This window comes from Vanessa cardui, chromosome 1 (assembly GCF_905220365.1).
Source record: "Vanessa cardui chromosome 1, ilVanCard2.1, whole genome shotgun sequence".
In the NCBI taxonomy this organism is placed as follows: domain Eukaryota; kingdom Metazoa; phylum Arthropoda; class Insecta; order Lepidoptera; family Nymphalidae; genus Vanessa; species Vanessa cardui.
Window position 1 is genome coordinate 11,382,064 of NC_061123.1, and position 19,861 is coordinate 11,401,924.

Here is a 19,861-nt window from a genome sequence, read left to right on the forward strand (position 1 = left end):
GATATTAAGATTAGAAACGTTTTTGAAGAAACCGATTTTATCATTGACATTTTAAAGGAATTAAGGATCTACTTATAGATTGGCTTGTATAAGCAATGAATCGCGGTTTCACTTCAAGTAAAGCGTGATCTGTCAATTTCAAGCACAGCTGTCAACAAACGGTCATTCCGATCACAAGAACAACACTTGTTGTGTCACCAGGTCTAAGATATTGAAGGCAAAGGCTCAGTGAATCATGTCCAAAATATGTATTACCCATGTAACAAGTGAGGACATTGTCTAGCTTACATCAAAGCCAGTACCTAGATCGGTCCACGAATAGGGCATACACAAATAAGTTTTTATGAGAATCAGAGAAGTTCAGTTACATACAGAGGTATTATAATGATAAAATGTTTGAAAGAATATAAAAGAAAACATTTACTTTAACAAAATGTAAATCCGATACAAGTCGAAACAATATTAAATTTATGTAAGCGAGGGGTACCTTTGGCACCTTGGATTTGAATACACTTAGATCCAGACGGGTCAAAACCATTCATATTCCACCTCCTAAATATTTATCACGTCAGACGAATAGTAATTTTTTTTCAATATCCGTTTGTTATGTTCCAACATTTATATTAAAATACATGGGAAGTCAAACGTTGCTTTTTATAAATAGAATATTAGGTAGCGTAACTTTTATCTTTGAAATATTTTTAAACGCATTTTTATTTCAATAAATATTATTGCAACGCCAGATAATAATTACCTGTGCCACCAAATGGTAAGTGGTCACCGTCACCCAAAGACATAGGGGCTGTCAGAAATACCATTCCTAATATCGCTGTGCCACAACCTTGGAAACTAAAATGGAATTTGTGTTATCAATTGTGAGCCTAAATTATCTATACGAAGGCTACCAAAATTAAAGATGAGTTTTGAATTATAATTAAACAATCCAAATTTATTATTGACATCATCTGCGTACACCAAGTTAAGCTTCAGTGGTCAATTAAGACGTAGTTATATTTGTTTTAGTACACAATGATGGCAATCCCGAACAAATAAAGCGACGCGAATCATTATGATCGATTCAATGCAACCAAGTGTTACGTTGTAATTGAATCGTGAAATGCAATTGATATTCAATGGACAACAGATGTTGTTAATTCTAACGTCGTGTATGATCAACATTATACATTTAAGAGTTTGAATTTGATGCCGTTGAAAAATTGTATGAAGTTCTTCTGATGTAATTCGAACAAGTATTCATTATAAAAATAATACTCAATTTATGACGAACTCTGCGGCCGAGCGGTGTGTATGGCCGGTTTTTTCAAGGGATCGACGTAGAAAAAAGTTATTACTTTTCTATGTTGTCTTGGGTCTTGATGTTTGTGATATCGTCGTTACTTCTGATTTTTCATAAAACAAGTGTTTTAGCTACTTGCATTGGGATCAGACTAACGTATATGATGTTGTGCATTATTTATTTAAATTTTCTTTTTTATCTATTTACATATATTTAAGTCTGTCTGACATCTACTGAAAGTAGCATAAGTATGGTTTCTTTATTAAATATAGTATTTTTATCTATATTTTTTAATGCAGAAAGAAGTAATTGAAATTTATACAGTCAGCTAAATTCTAAATCATTGCAATCTGCACTGTAATCCCAACAAAACTCGTTGTCATTACCACTGCCTACGTCGTAACGGCATTCCTTCAATGTACATAAACATATCCTACCATTTGCGGAGACGGGTAATCTAGTCTACATTAATGGCTGTTTTATGGTCTTGGAAGCGAAGAATCGTTGAGAAACCTGAGGTGATACGAACCATTCGTGTGATGAAGCCAATACGTTTTCGCCGCGGCCCGTTTGACTGCCTAATTAGTTGAGGCAAACATTTTAAGTGCACTTTTTCTCGCATTCGTCTTGTTTAGGGAAACTGTTACTCGGTTTCATTAAATTTCTTCAAACACCCTTCGTTTCTCTTTTTTATTCACACGCACATTAATAACACGTGTAGTGGTTCCTAGCTAGCACAGAATAAGTTCCAAGTTTTCTCGATGAAGAAGAAATCATTAGTCCAGTAATGGGAAATTTACAGGCAATTATTTTTCAATTGAACTATGCAATATATTAACTGTATTTCTATATGACTAACTAAATGCCTCTTTAGTGAGTGGATGTGCACTATACTAGTGATTCTAGAGTTTGGTACCCTTAAAACTTTTAGTTTCCCCTTAACGATACCCACGGGTACTGCCGGTGAGACTGCCTAGCCATTTTACTGAGCCACACGGCAGTCAAATAACGACTCTACAGCAATAAAATACGATAACATTATCTAGTAATATCCGTTTGAAGTGCATTCGGACTATAAAAGGCGTTGAATTTCGCGTTATCGTTTTCTAATACAAGGAAGTGCGGGCTATATAATATATAAGTAATAAATAAGGAGGTAAATTTACGTGTAAAATATCAACGTCGCGAAATCCATTACTGGATGTTTTACAATCTGATCGATTTATTGTTCTTGAACTTCCTGGCGATGGAAAATCGAAACGCGTGGGCGAATGACTATTACTTTGAGATGGTATAAACATTATTTTATTGAACGGTGATTAATTTGTAATATTATGTTTTTATACCAATCTATATACTGTGACCGGTACCTGAGGGCTTTAGCGGTACCTGATTGTTATCATATATCTTACAAACATGCAATTTTAAGGGTTTGGAGCGAAGGTGTCTCTAGAAGGTTGATATTATTTCAATAATAGTAGTACTACTTATTTATTCGGTTATCGTTGTTAATGACAGTTACGATGTATCACACTGAATGTAATTGTTATTTAATTCGATATTTAATATATGGCAATGATATTTCTTAAGATTATTTAAGCTTAAGATTTCCGTACGGATTTATCAACGTTTATATGTTAATATGTATATCAGAGCCGGAAAAAATAGAACAAATTACATTTCTTTTTGTTTATTCTTCAATTTATAGTTATACATTTTATATATGATTATATTGAAGCCTGAACGAATAGCTAGTCAATAAATAATACAAAAAATAAGTTATTGCCTTTTGACTAACCACGAGACATATACTAACTAATCATATATAAATTTGACAGAAACGGTCTATTATATTTTTACATATTAATTAAAATGTGAACGACAACCTTTTCCAAATATTTAATTGAAAGGGGCCGTCCCTTTGCGTTGTATTAAAAGTAAAATTTAAATAAAATGAGATATCAGATGGTAAACGAAACTAGCACGTTCGATTAAAACATTTGATAAAATATTAACATGTAAACAGGGTTTATACAACCCACGTTATTTAATACGATTGTTTAAACAATACATTTACATATAATACACTTAACAAACAATGCTCATGACATAACGTGTGTTTAATCAAGGTTTAATTTAATTAAGTCATGTCATATATTTTGGCAAATTTAATATGAAATTATTTTATTTTTGTATATTCACAGTATATGATCGCGCCAATGATTCTAGGTGGAGAAATGAGAATAGTATTTTGCTCTTGAATAATGAATTTAATCAGATAATATTTTATGTATAATAATTTTTAGTATTGTTTGACGTTCAAGTCTCCAAGCGCAATCTCTTTTCTTCTAAAATGACGTCTCGCCTCAATTAATGTTATACATGGCAAGGAGGTTTTAGTCGGCTCGAACAGTATATCATCAAACATTTCATTCATACTCAGCTGAAGATAAGTTTAAACCAGAAATAAAAGTTACAAGTATATAAATATTTGTAATTTTTTGGTTTGGCGAGGGAATATTTTGTTATATTCAAAACGGAACTACACGTCCTTTTTTTTTTGAAGCCTCGCTAAGATTTTACAGATATGTTCGATTTCAAAGAGGAATAAAGTAATTGATAAAATCATAATGTAAAATAAAATTGAGAGAAATCATAATTACTTTAGGTGTTTGGATTTTGCATTGATACAAATATTTTTTTCTCAGTATCCATAACTGTATTACATATAAGCAATTTTACGTAACGTTAAAGGTAAGATAGGCGGAATGAACCCATTTCCTTAGCTTTTATAAATAAGCGCTACCTTTTAAGCAACAATTTATTTACATTTTTACTCGCTACTACAGTTTGTACATTGTAGTTTACCAAGATACACTTCTGTCATCTATATTAATATTACAAATGTGAAAGTGACTCTGTCTGTCTGTGGCTCTTTCACGTCCAAACCGTTGAACCGATTTTGATGAAATTTAGTATGAAGCAAAATTGAATTCCACGAAAGGACATATGCTACTTTTTGCCTAACACATGACAACCTACACTCTAAAACACGAGCGAATCCGCAGACGACTACTAGTATTATATATACCTATGAAGTACGTGAGTTCAATGAACTACTTATGTTTTATGTTATTTCTAACAAGTTTAAAGAAAATTGTTTAAGTGGAATTTGTTTAAGTGGAATTTGTTTAAGGTTATTACCTTAAATTCGTCAAACATTGAATATATATTGTACTGTAAAAAAAACCTTTACATTTTATAGTTCAGAAAGTTTACAAACAACAATAATATATAACATACAATGTCCTACGACCATAAAATAAAATATATGTGTGTAACTGATAGCCATAAATACTAAAACCTTTTTAAACATTGACAAGGGCGCAACCCTTCCATAGACGTGACCATAAATAAAGATAAAATAAAACTCCATTAAATACAATGCCTTCAGTTATCTATTACGAAGTTCCTTTTTAAAAATGACAGAATTTTAATTGAATTTGCCCGCATTCGAACATAGCATCCTGTTTTGCCAATTCAAGTTATAAGTGGGACTAAATTAGCCATTCTTTGTAAGAGAAAGAAAATACTGTTAGAGGCCTTGCTTTATGCCGATTAAAGGAATATCAGTACATAAAAGTACATGACGATTATTTCTGCGGTACATAATGCGGACTTTATTTACTTATTAAATTATAAAACGAATTGCCGGGTATTGAATACCACCAGTAGGTATGTTTTAATTGAACTATCGTTAGGTTTTGGAATGGTTTTTTTTTCACAATAATTTGGAACATATTCCACCACACTGCTCCAATTCGTGTTGGTAGATTTACATGTGCCAGAATTTATTTGAAGTGATCCACATGCAGGACACCTCCATGTGTCTAATTTTTTTACGATATTTTCCATCGCCGCCGAACACGAGATTAACTATAAACACAAATTAAGCACATGAAAATTCAGTGGTGGCCTGGTATTGAAACCGCTATTATCGGTTAAGATGTACACGTTCTAACCACTGGGCCATATGAGTTCCAAGAATACACAATACGAATACATAATTTGTTTATATTTATAAGCGACATGACGCAGACAGGTATACCACCTGTAGAAAAGTAATCACAATTGTACATAGCGCATGCCAATTAAATACATATAATAATACTAGTTACACCTTACATTATAACGCTTTGCTTTTTGGCAGTAGCAATGAGCACTAAGTACATATAAATGCAGTGGCGGATTGACAAATCTGACCCTATTAGGCTAGTAGGCTATTCAATTTTTGCCGCCCCTACGTTTTTTTTTTTTTTGCAACATTTATGATTTGTGTTATATCGTCCTCATTACATCGGTTATTCCCGTTATTAGTGTGATTATAAACTAGGTGATATTTCTGTCAGTTACTAGATTATTTTTCCACCCCGCTATGTAGTGACGAGTTTACGGATTACAGACGTGATGTATATACATATAAGTATAAGTTTTTTTTTTTCTGTAAGATAATAACAAATTTAGGCTAAATTTGCCGCCCCTCTAAATATGCCGCCCCAGGGTCCAGCCTACTTAGCCTATTGGTAAATCCGCCACTGTATAAATGTATATGAATGGACAAAATATAAATTCGAGAATGTTTATCTATTAAACATCGATTATTAATAATGACATTCCTTAATAATGTTTATAGAACATAAATATACTTAAAGGTTAGTATATTTGCAACGGAAATACAAAAAAAAATACAAGCACCATTAGCAATTGATGGCAAAATAATGTAATAAATTAAACCTAAGTACATTTTAAGACTAATTTCAATAAAAGCCAAGTCAATTAATTGATTTAATGACAGGCGATATTTTTTAAGGTAAAATTAAATTAAATATATCAATATTCATTTTTAATAAATTTTCTACATAATATAACCTGAAAGTATCTCTGACATAAATGCTTTTTACTCAGGACAACTCTGTACTGATCGTAATAAAATTAGATATTAAGATATAACCATATTAATTATCAGTTTTTAGTATAGAACTTCAATTAGTATTAGTTTATTAATGATGTGTCATATAAAAAATATTCAACTGAATCTCATCACAAAGCTAAATAATGACCAAATTAAGTACATAAAAAACTATTTTATAATTTAAATAAAATAATAATAAAAACTATCAGACGGTTTTCATTATTTATACTCTGTATTTCATTAAACTATATTGTTAGAGTTATCGTAATCATGAAATCCCGATAAGTTATCTGTTGAGTATTAGTGGCGGCGATATTTTTTTAGTACCTACATAGTACTAACGTAACTATTACTATAACAATTGCCTATCGACCTAATTTAGTGAACCAAATCAATTTTTAATAGTGCTAGTGTAATATAATTATTTTAAATTTAGAATTAGCACTTTCATTTAATCATTTAACAGGGCACTTTTTATAGTTTTTTATGTCCTCGATAGGATGCCATATTGAATTTGTGGTGACGTCACAAAGCCTTAGTCTACTCTGGTAGTATAACGCTTTATGAGAACGCGCTTCTAACAAATAATAATAAACAATAATAACGCCACTTGTCAAATCATGATGGAAACTTTAGAAAATATCATATCAAAAAAGTATGCTTAAATTATAACCCGTAAATGCCTATTGGAAAGTAAAGTATGTTTTGATTTTGATGAAGAGATTATTTGAATAAATATAAATATATACGATGACGAAATTATCAGTAATATTAGAACACGTATAAGGGGTATTGTTCAACAATAGGTCGAGAAGTTACGAGTTGAATGCACAATTATGAGGACTTTAGTCAGTTATTCAATAATCAATGAAGACGTAGGTATATACAACGTTTTATAATCGTATACATAATTGTAGTAATATTTAATTACTATTAAGTAAAAGTATAATGTATAAATTAATTGTAGATTTATGTAAATGTGTATATTAACTTTGAATTCGTAAATAACTGAGTCAGATGACAAAAAGGCGGAGACTTAAGAAACGCGAGGTATTTATTTAAGCAGGGCCGTATCGGCGTGTACCAACCGCGAAAATTCAATTGCTCTGTATTGCTGCATTCCAATATCAATGGTGAGTGAGCCAGTGTAAATAAAATAAAGATTGTAACATCGGATATCTCTTGTATGAGGCACATTATCGGCGTACTGAGTGATTAACGTTTCTTATACTGCAAATGTGTTGCCATTGCAATTAAATTTTCTTTGCTTTAAAAATCATAACACTCACAACTCACATATAATAAAAATAACACTATTTATTTATATAAAAAAATTTAATTCAATTTTCGAATTTGAATTTAAGAATATTTATAACTGTTTTAAAAATACAGATAGAAGTTTTTTATCGTCGACAGTCATGAAACGACTGACACAATGAAACAGTAAAATTAGTGTGTGGTCCGGAACCGAAATACGAAAGAACCAAACCTGAATATTTAAACACACCTCTCAATCTATTACCAAACAATGGGATGTATTTGTTCTATGCGACGGACACGCGGTGCATTTCGTCTCATTTAGCATAGTCGTATGGTAATATTGTTTATTGTTACTGTGACACAATAGACAATTACAATGGCTTCTGGCGCTCAATCAGCTCATAATGGCCTCTGACCTATTTGTTACACACCTAGTCAAGTGACCTGATTATACACCTCAGTTAATGTCCACTGTATTATTGTTAATTCCTTTGTTGTGAAGTTTCTTATTTTGGAGTTTCTTGCATAAATTATAAAACAATATTAAAGCTTTTCTAAAGATAATAACGTTTGTTTCGTTACTGTTTTTTTTTTCTACAATTAATAATGAAAATTTATGGCAATATAAATTTATAAAAAACTTTAAACAACCTTCATACTCTTCTATTTTACAGAATAGTTCATAGATGTAAAAATTCAGCATCAGAAAAAATCGAATGACCAAATCAGGAATCGATTAAGTGTTACGATATTTTAATCGATTGCGTTCATTAATATAAAAAAAAAGTTTAAGAACCTCATTAAAGTAATCGAGTAGTCGATCAATAAAATTAATTGTATTTTAAATCACAATTCAAACGTGAGAACATTTGCAGAGCCGTATGTAAAAATTGACAACATCTGAGCTAGCGCTTAGCTAATTAGCGTGGATGTTCGCATCAGATAAGAGAATACGTTAAGAGAAAGCAGCTGAAAGCTAGAACCGCAATGACCCGAGGTTGATATGATTGTAACCTAAAACTTCCTCGTTACAAGACAATATATTGGTTGCGCGATTACATACATATGCACTCATTACAACGTCGATATTACGTAAAGTGTGAAATGAATGTTATGACGTTTCTTTTCACGGTGCGTTTAATCAAATTCCTTTTGTAATTCTGTATATTAGATGGATAAAATATCGAAAAAAAAATAAAATATCACAATAAATACGTTTTTACAAGTATAAAGATTATTATTTAAACAATTTCGAAAGGTTAAAAACCGACCTCAAATGGTAGTGAGATGCGATCAACGTTTCACCGTTGAATCGAAAAATAATTTATTAGCATAGATATTCAAATTAAACATTTAAAATAATAATATGTAGACACGATGCACTTATAAAAAAAGAGATCACTAGTCGTTATATTTCTTCAAGCATATTAAGATAAGATCAATTTAAAACGTCAGTATAAAATGCTTTTGTAAATTGCATACACAACGATATTCATCGGGAAAGGCCCAATAGCACACTTTTTTTGCACGCGCAAAACTTGATACAGTTCAACGTGCTAATTATTAACTGACTTTCACTTCGAATGATAAAAGAGCGTGTTTAATATCTCTGCATTTTTCAGCGCCGTTTCATACTCTTTTCAAATCTGAGACGTGAGACTAGAAACGTTCAAAAGGCAGGTTTATATTTAGTTTCTTTCTGAAGCAAAAAAACTCTAAGTCATTCTGAAATGTATGTGATGTTTTATCATCTATGTTTCATTGCATTATTACATAATATATGCAAATCTGAATGCAAATATATGTAATCTTATAAACTGTATAATAACATAATAATAACTGTATAACTGTGTAAAATGTAATGTCGTTGCTAAGTCACGAAAAAACATCTGCTGTTTATTATATTATAAATTTTATTGAATGTCATCTGAGCAATATTATTTTCCTAGACTTGCATATAATTTTTATCTTTGACATTTTAAAGTATTCCACGATATATACAGGATGTCAGAAAAAAAATGGTATGATGTTCGTTAACGAGTTTTTGGAATTAATGTTATTTTACATTACCGTGAATTAAGTATATCTTTTTCCTAAATTAATCATCCTGTTTTAACGACCAATACTTATTTGTATTTTAATTATTCTTTAGTTTTTAAATGGGTATAACTAATTAGAGCAATTAAACATAAATACTATTTATTACATATACATTACTACATATTAGAACTATTAGAACGATTTCCTCCCATAAGAACATTTTTTAAAATATCTTTAATTTTATCAAGCCACTATGATGATGAAATATGCTCAAATGAATAAAATATTTATAAGAAGCCACATTATCATATGTATATAATGAAGTGTTTTTAGTGAAATATTTTATTCAGGTACATATATTATTTATAAATTCAAATCATTTGTAAAATGGCACATTATAATATAGAGAAGATAATACAGATGATAAAAAAGCGTGAAGTTAATACTTGTGACTCGTTGTATTTTCCTAACATGACTTTGTATTTTTAAATGCTGAAAAAAAAATCTACTGAGTTTCATGCCTCGGTAGAATCTACATTCCGAACCGGTGCAAGCTTCACTAATACAAATATAGTTGTTAAATGACGATTCAAAAATGCTTAAACCTATATTTTGATATTTGTTTTTTATTTGAAATTCTCTTGTTTATTATTTGATTAATTAATCTTTATTTAAACAAATACTGAGGTCCTTGATTTAAATCTTGAGAGAGCGGGCTATAAATTGTTTATAAGGAAATAATTTCAGTATTTCCCCGAAGCAACGTCTTCCTTCCGTTTTTCTCCGATCAAACAAATTATGTCACCGTCTCACCTAATTATGGAAATGAATCTGCATTTGGCAATTGGCATGTCATTGAAATTAATGAGGCTGTCATAAACAATACAGAAAAAAATAGTGCAATAACAATAAATATTTTAGTAAAATCCTTGAAACGCCCGGATCAAATTTACGATTAAATACCGTCTGACGTTCGTGTAATGTAGTTATTATTATCAAACGTACATAAGCAAATGCATCGAATGTTTGCCGAGCGTAAATTTACTATTGTTAATGTTATGTTTAAATAGTACTATCTAACTCTCACGCGCCAGTTTCTGTATGTCATCGTTATCAACTTGTGTGTACTGAACCACATCTGTGTAATATTGCACGTTTTATTCGATTCTAGATTTAGTCCGTTAGCTTGTTAGCTTGTTATGAATATAATATTAACAGTTTTTGATCTTTATATATACTTGGTGGTAGGGCTTTGTGCAAGCCCGTCTGGGTAGGTACCACCCACTCATCAGTTATTCTACCGCCAAATAACAGTACTCAGTATTGTTGTGTTCCGGTTTGAAGGGTGAGTGAGCCAGTGTAACTACGTGCACAATGGACATAACATCTTAGTTCCCAAGGTTGGTGGCACATTGACAATGTAAGGAATAGTTAATATTTCTTACAGCGTCATTGTCTATGGGCGATGGTGACCACTAACCATCAGGTGGCCCATAGGCTCGTCCGCCAACCTATAACATTAAAAAAAAAACTAAGAGCCTACACTACTACAAGCCTAATTATGATTTTTTTGTTTCTAAAAAAGAGGTTTTATTCCAAAAAAAATATTATGCGATATTTATGTTTATTACTTAGTATCTATTAAAGTTGGTAAAATATAAAAACAAATGAAGCGCTAATCCAACCTTTTTCGTAATAATAAAGCCAGTGTGAGTTGCAACGTATTCCCAGTATTAACAAGGCATTAAGATCATTATTTAGATAAAACACGTGCTTGGTTCTCGCGAGATGAAAAATGTTATTTTTCTTATTTTTGCAACCTCAAAACTACTTGATAAAAAAAATCATTTAAAAATCTTTATTTAAATAAGGTAATATTAAATATTTCTTTTATATTTGTCACTGCAACTGTTATCTAATTTGTCGTTTAGATCTTATTCAAATACAACCTCCTGGCGACGTGACGCGATGAACAAAAAAAAAGAAAAAAAAGTGACTAAGACCTTCGTACATAAATCTTGTACAAATGTTAGGTATTTCACTTTACCTAGAAGTCTTTAAAGGAAAACGCAACGGAATTCACGAAGGGCATCGTCATGAGTATGGCTGACGTCAAGAACGTAATGTTTTCTCCCTTTTTGAGCCAAGAATTAAAAAAAGCAATATCGTCATTCAAATATGTAAATGATATAATACGGAACCCTTCATAGCAGACCGGCTTGAGTTTGACGTGCTATTGGAATAATTGTCTGGTGTATAAGAAATACTAGTCAACAAGACGTGTACAGGGTCAATGCCAAGGGGATCGAGGTTTTAATCTTACAAGTTACAGAGTCACTCAATTTGTATACATTTATCTTGTTTTTGTTTACAACGAGATTTCATGCGCTTTTGAATTTAATATAAAGATTATTGTTGGAGCCCAAGTGACTATTTTTTACACCAGCTTTCTGCCAGTAAAAGTGCCGTCAAAATCTGTCCATCTGTTAAAGAGATTAGTTGGAACAACCGACAATGTTAGTATAGTAAAGCGGTTATTTTTATATTACAAACAGACAATTTTAATATTAGTATAAGAAAGACCGGTGGAGAAATATTAAGCATACTTTAGGTCACCAATGTGCCACCAACTTTGGCTACTAAGTTGTTATATGTTTTCTTAGTGAATCTCTCGCCATAGTGGTCGCAAAGCTTGTCTACCAAGGCAAGTTTGGTAAAATCATTTGGCAAACATTCGATGTTTATGAAAGTGAAGAATAGGAAATAGTAACTATTATCATTAACATGGCAACACTCTTTTATCGGTTGTTTACGGTTTTTAATTTGTTGTGAAACATAAAATTTATCACAACGATGTACAGGCACAATAAAATGTGTAATAAATTAATATTTGTGCGTTTATGTGCATATTTTTATACCGGCTGATAGCTTCTGCGCTATACTTTCGTGCTAATAAGCAAGTAATTATAATGAGATGTATTTTATAGACGTTGTTATGTTCTTATATGTGTAATAAATAAATAAAAAAACAAATGCGGTAAATCCGAGACAATTATAAGAGTAAATAAATTGTACTGTAATTAAAAACAAACTGCTTCGTCCAGGGATGGGAAAAGATTAAAAGGGCATAAGTAGTAAATATTTTTGGCTTTAGAATGACATTTCGGAACTGAGACTAATCGTTCATTAACCAATAAATATGGCCGACGTTTATATTTAAAAAAATAAATGTGAATAGAAATAAATATTATCAAATAGGATTAGCAGTAAATGTATAGCAAGAAACTCTGTAAGAAATTCATATTTTACTAAAATCATACGATAAATGTGACAGTCACGACTGTGGCAAATTACACAAAACGAAGTAAAGAGGAATATGCAGAGATCACATGTCGTCGAGCGTGGCGTGATCCTACCTCACGACATCACATCGTACATTATAGAAATTTACAATAACCAATTACACATTTTTTTTACAAGAATACATAATTACGTATAAACCATGATGAGATCTATCCAGTTCAAGCCCTGGCAAGTGCCAATGAATATTCATGTGCTTAATTTGTGTTTATAATTCATCTCGTGCTCAGCGGTGAAATAAAACATCCTGAGGAAACCTGCATGTGTCTAATTTCATAGAAATTCTTCCACATGTGTATTCCTCAACCCGCATTGGTACAGCGTGGTGGAATATGCTACTTTGCTTTTGGTATACTAATGCGTCGCGAAAACTAAAAACACTTAACAGTTTCCACGCAAGAATTTCCTTCTCCGGCGAACACTAGATAAATATATAAACGTGTCACAACTCCCAACCATGAAGCCCCCTCACGGCTCTGTTGTCATTGCAATAATATATATAAAATGTATATCGTATAGTATATATGTTGAAAGCTTAAATGTATAATTAGTTATAGTATAAAATACGTCTTATACTTAAACTCAATTAAGAATGATAGTATTTTCTTTTTTAAATATATTTCGCCTAAAAACCTATTAAAAACTACCGCTTCGTAATTTATTAAAATAAATTTGCAAGAAACAGCCAGCCATTTCTATTTAAGCTTCCGTTAGGAATTAATTAATTAATAGCTTAATAAGCTAAATAAATAACTTCATCATAATTTACATAAATTAATCATTATTATTAAAGGCGATGATTTTTTAAATTTGGAATTAACGAGGATTCGAGCGAAGGTAAAATATTTTACGAAATGCTTTTGCCATTAGAATTTAAAAAAAAGGTAGCTCTTTAAAAAAGTTTGAACGGCAGCGTAGTGGCGATCGACGCGTTAATCGAAAACGTTCACTAATCGCTCGACTATTACGGTAATAGCGCTGCAGCTTGCAGACTCCAAGCCGTCTCGGTAATACCGGCCAATGCCTTGCAAGTCTAGCCTTGAAACAAGAAAATAAGTAAAATAAGCGTATCACAAGGGCAAAGACCTCATGGTAATAACGTTTTTTATAATATTCCTGTGATTGTATGTAAAACAATTATAAATAGATAATTCGTTTTTTTTTTTATTGTCAACTCTCAGAGTCATTATCCAAACAAGTGAATTATATTATTAAATTTTATTTTATAATACGCATAAACACTCTTGTAATTGTAACGTCAGCAAAATAGGATTTCGCGGAACGTATTTTTTTTTTTGATAATTAATTTTCGATTTGAATAAAAAATATCCAATTACGTCACATATATTTTTAGCTTTTAATTAGTTTATATCTTTATAACAAATTAGCGGTTGCGTTCGAAATATATTATTTTCCTTAAACGAAAATTAGCATTTTTTCTGTATGATGTAGTAAACCGTTAAACATGCGTTTTAATATCCTTATAAAATAATGAATACTAAAAATGCATGTTAACATTTATCATTTATGCATGTTTTCATTTATTATCACGTATTCGGTCTGTAAAAAAAATATCTCGTGTACAGAATCTAAAAACGAACCTCAATGTCAAATGTGACTCGCAAGAATTAGTACTTTGACAAAAATAGTAAGAAATAGTTCGAATATCTCACTTTCATTCATTTAAAATACATTCCCACTGTTCATTTAAAAGTAATAACATTTTTAACTTCAAACAACTTTTTAAATTTGGAACGTTTAAATATTTCGTAAAAGTGTGAAAATCGATTAAATACCACAAGTTTGTAAATGCAAATTTTAATTGAATGATCGCTAAATATTCGTGTGGGTACATTTATGCATGATTAAAATCTTCACTGCCATTTCAAATATTCGATATCCACACAAATATTGACGTCAAAAGTACAAAAACTATAGGTACATAAATATTAATTAATAATAGCTAATTTAAATTTATTGCTAACTGAACATCATATTGGAAAACCTTGAAAACTCGTTTCGATGTCGAAACCGTACTTCGATTTTGACTGTTTTAATTTTAATGTAATATATTAACACGAATATAAATTAAATACACGAGAAACTATATTTAATATAACTATAATAATATTGAAAGTATTTTATATCTAATAAAAATAATTAATAATACTAAAAACTTACCGAAATAATGTTGTGCAAACTGAAAAAAAAAATTGTATACGTTGATTTCGTTTTCGTAATAGCGGATTAAAAAGTTACGAAGTCCTATTTAAAAATCCCGACACAAAATCTTCTCACTGACGCACTGTCACTTTTCAATGGTTGCACGGCCGGCTTTTTTAATCTGTGGACATCACGCCACGTCGGTGCGGCTTCAGCACGTAGTGGCGTGTTGGCTAGTCGGTAGTTCGGTGCGGACTGGCGGCTAAAGTCTAACTAAACGCATGTTACTCGCTTCGGGTCGTCCGACTGCACTGCTCAATTGCGTCCCTACTAGATACGATACCGAATACGTATGCCTTCACATCCACTGGCCCCTATCGTCAAAAGGACCCTAAATGTATGGCATTCTTTTCGACTTACGAAATTTGCAAAATATAACAAAGAGACCACGACCTTATCGTATTTTTTTTTTCATTTTAACTTAAATTGATAAAAATCCTTTTAGTCGCTTGTAAATAGTAGAATGTTAATCATGCCTTTTATTGCTTAGTTTGTTTCTATAGTTTAAGTGATTTTAAATAACGTTTAAAAAATATTTTACTCATATGATACAATTACATAAATTAGCAAATCGCGTCATGAGAAATATGAAAGTAACTCGTTCTGGATTTAAGTAGGATATCTACGAAAACCAGTTACCGCCCCTGAACACTGTGGTCTGTTGTGACCCCAAAAGGTGTACAGATATACAACTAACTGAGAGCACTGTGTCTCTAACTGAAATACCGGTCCAGACACGGCGGATCAGCATCGTACGACAATCGCACCACTTGAGCTATTTGAATTATTATTATCCGTTTTTTTTTATTAATAATTCAATTCTCAGCGGTCACGGCTTGCGTGACTTGATATTATTTTTAATAAATATTATTATTCTCGCGTTCGTTTCTGCTATCATTGTATAATAATGTGTTTTGTGTGTTTAAGTATAAGATAAAGAATTAATATAAATAGTTAACCTATTAAAAAGTTACCTATTAAAAGTTCAATAACCTGAGATTGTTTTATAATCTTACATAATAACAACGTAATAAGTTACTACACGTATTATTTACTTCTTCAAATAATTAAATAGACATGCAATATTAAAATAAATATCAACACTAATGTACAATTTTGAAGTATAATTTATTAATCTCTTTAAATAATATAAAAAAAAATAAAGTTATATTTTCGTAATATCAAATACTTAAATGATATTATATTAAAATTAAATTGTATAGGTACTGTAAGTTTATTACAATAAAGAGTATTCTTAATCAAAAAATTGCATAGCTTAAGTGAAGGTATCTTACCTATAACTTTAACTGAATTATAAAGTAATATATAAAATATTCGTTACAGAGTATTCAAATAACTAATGTTCTGCTGTCAGCTTCAGAATATCTGTATATAAATAATAACACACGATTTTCTTCGTTCTTTTTCGTATTTCAGTTAGTATCAAGTTATTGCGCTGTTTTGTCGTTATTTATGAATTCACAAATATAACACACATGGACATATCCCACAAATAACTCATCATATCAAAATATTTACTGAGTAACCAAAACAATGAACGCAAGACCGGTATGCTGTCGAGAATACGGGGTGCGTGAACGGTCAACGCAAAACTCTATTTACGAGTTACAAAAATCCAGCAAACGTATAGAATGATTTGTTTTTCGTTTTTGACGTTCGAAATTAACTATGAACCAAATCAAATCGGTTGTCTACACTTTTTGAGTGAGAACAATTATGGTAAACTAGTTATCGCTTAGGGTTTGATTATGATATCATAGGCAAACAGTAGACAATGTCTTTTTTTGGAGTTCAAGTTTGCTTTAAAGTATATTTCATCAAATACGATTCATTGGTTTGGTTCTGAAACAGTGACAGATAGACAGAGTTACTTTCACATTTAAAAATATTAGTATATATAAAACTCATAATGCATTTACGAATTTCAAATATCGAACAAAGAAATTGTGAACTCAGAATCAGAAAGATAAAAAAAAAGTTTATTACTGTATGTTGACAATCAGCATGTCCGTGTACTGAGTGTACCTTCAATCGGCGCCTGTACTGTATCTGATGTATCACCGACCTTGACCAACTCTGATATTGTAAATAAATACTGTTTGCCTTGATATTTTTTGTTGTTTTTATATGCTTAATTAAATATATCAACACGAGCAACTTAGCAGAACACCTTGGAAAGGCGCAGGTCCAATTCCTGCTGAGCGAGACCTTTTTGTATGATTATCTTTTAAATTCATTTGAATGATTACTTTAGTGTTAATAAATCAATAAGTAAACTGCTTTGATAATCATTAGTTATAAAGAATTTCAGCTCTTATTATTAGTGCATTAGTGATCGACTTGGCTTGGCAGTATTTTACGGGCAGATGCTGATATAATGGCCTTTACAGGTTATTTTATGCTATTGGTTAGCGGACGAGCACATGGGCCACCTGATGCTAGATGGTCACCACCGTCCTTTGATAATGGTGGTTTAAGAAACATTAACCATTTCTTTCATCGCCAATACACCACCAACCTTGGGAATTAAGATGTTATGTCCTTTGTGCCTGTCACACTGGCTCACTCACCCTTCAAACCGGAACACGAGAATACCAAGTACTGTTGTTTGGCGATAGAATATCTGACGAGTGGGTGGTACCTAAATAGACGGGCTTGCATAAGGCCCTACCAAGTGGTAAAGAAAGGGTGGTTGAGATACATAGTTGAACTTGCTCCATTTTAGCTCAACAAAAATCACTCTAAAATACCTAACGACACTTAAGACGAGATGTCTCTGCTTCCATGGTAAACACAAATATTAGATGGCAGACACTCTTTGTATGAAGACGCTAATTATTGATTACTGATATATTCATATACGTTCATGAATATAATGTTTGTTCAAATACGTAAAATCCGAACAAGGTGTTAAAAAGTAATGCCCTTGGATAAGGAATAATCACATAAAATACTCGAAACTGCAAAACAATTTTGAGCATTGGACTTTGAAGAAAAATGTTGAGAGATTAATCACAGATATTATCGGACATTTTACATAACATAAAATAATAGCCTGTAAATTCTCCACTGCTGGGCTAAGGCCTCGTCACCCTTTGAGGAGGTTTGGAGCACGCTGCCCCAATGCGATTTGTGGATACACATGTGACGGAAATTCGTTGAAATGCACAGTTCACATGCAGGTCTCCTCACGATGTAATGTTTTCCTCCACCCCCGAGCACGAGATGAATTATAAACACGAATTACAAAACCACTGGGCCATCTCGGCACCAGACATATTTTGTCAATAGAATTGAATAACACCTGGTAATAAAATACTGAGAAAATTTGTTACAAGTTGGCCTGAAATTTAAATGTTCGATGTAAACTAACAAATATATGTTAAAGATCTATTTACTCAAGAAGGCCCTCCCTATTATAATATTGTCGTAATAGTATCGAGTTATGCTCGTGCGTACAATATGTATTAGTGTGCGTGAGACGATTAACGCAAGAGTAAAAACAGCAATAAAAACACAAATTAGATTACATGATTACCTTCATTTTTAAGTTTGACGTCTAGTTTAACGCGAAGGGACACGATATTGTAATGATCTGAGATCTAATCACTACACTATAGTGATTAGATATTTACTTAGAACTAAGTTTGGACGGTATTTAGACAGCGGTGGTAGGTTTTGGGTATAAAACGTAGCCTATATTATTTTTTCGGAATTCCAGTTTGATTTACCGAATGTAATTAAAGTATAACAAACAGACAGACAAAGTTTCTCTTGTATAATATTAATATAGATAAGACAACACCAACATTATGTTTAAAGTGAATAGACTTACACTATATCTATGATGATATAAACGCTAATACGATCAAGAAACATAACGCCAATGGAACATGACACCTCGTGAACTAATTACCTCTAATGGATGTCACAGGAGGAAAGTTAAAATAACCTGAGTAATCGTGTAAAATACAATGAGTGCTTGAACAGTGTCGTCGTACGATAACGAAGACAATTGCCGCATTTGCAAGATAATGGAAGTGGATGGAAACGGTTAATCTATTAGATGCTCTGTTACCGTAGAAAATGCCGGCCTAGTTCGCTAATTGAGAGTATATGGACAAAAGATCCGCTGATTGGAGTTTTAATATCTATATATGAAATGCGTTTATTTAATGTGGTTAACAATGTCACGCTGAATGTGGATTATATGCAAGTAAGGCTGTTTTTATGTGAATCTCAGAAACCTCAATGTTTGTATAAATAGAGGCTTTAAAACTATTAATGTTATCAAAATCGCGTGAAATGGTTGCTAGAATTTTAACAATAATAATCAAGATTTAACACTAATATAATAATTTTTTGGATCCAGATGTAGGTTCAATCCACAGAATCCGACAAAGAAAGTACTTTCAGTTTTCTACCTTTAAATTACGAAAGTTTAAATAAATACAAAATTAATGATTATTCCAATAGAGTATATCAAAGTAACCATTCTTCGGAAATACCCAGTGTGGAATATTTGCCAGAGACGACTTATGTGATTAAGGCAGGCATTGTTAAAGTTATTAATAATTCATTATTAATAGGAAATTAACTTAAGATACCTAGATAATAATATAAAGTTACATAGTTAAGTTTCGTATTATACAGTTACCCCACTTGTATTCATTGATTGCAAAGGTATC

At 31.5% G+C, this 19,861-nt stretch overlaps 1 protein-coding gene across 1 annotated transcript in view; it reads right to left on the minus strand.

The window, feature by feature from the left end:
• LOC124532477 (protein windpipe) overlaps window positions 1–15,397 on the minus strand; it is a 48,385-nt gene extending 32,988 nt beyond the window's left edge. The window contains exon 1 of the mRNA XM_047107387.1: window positions 15,111–15,397. The gene's annotated coding sequence lies outside the window, so the exon portion shown is untranslated. The remainder of the gene's footprint in view (window positions 1–15,110) is intronic.
• Window positions 15,398–19,861: the final 4,464 nt, after the last annotated feature.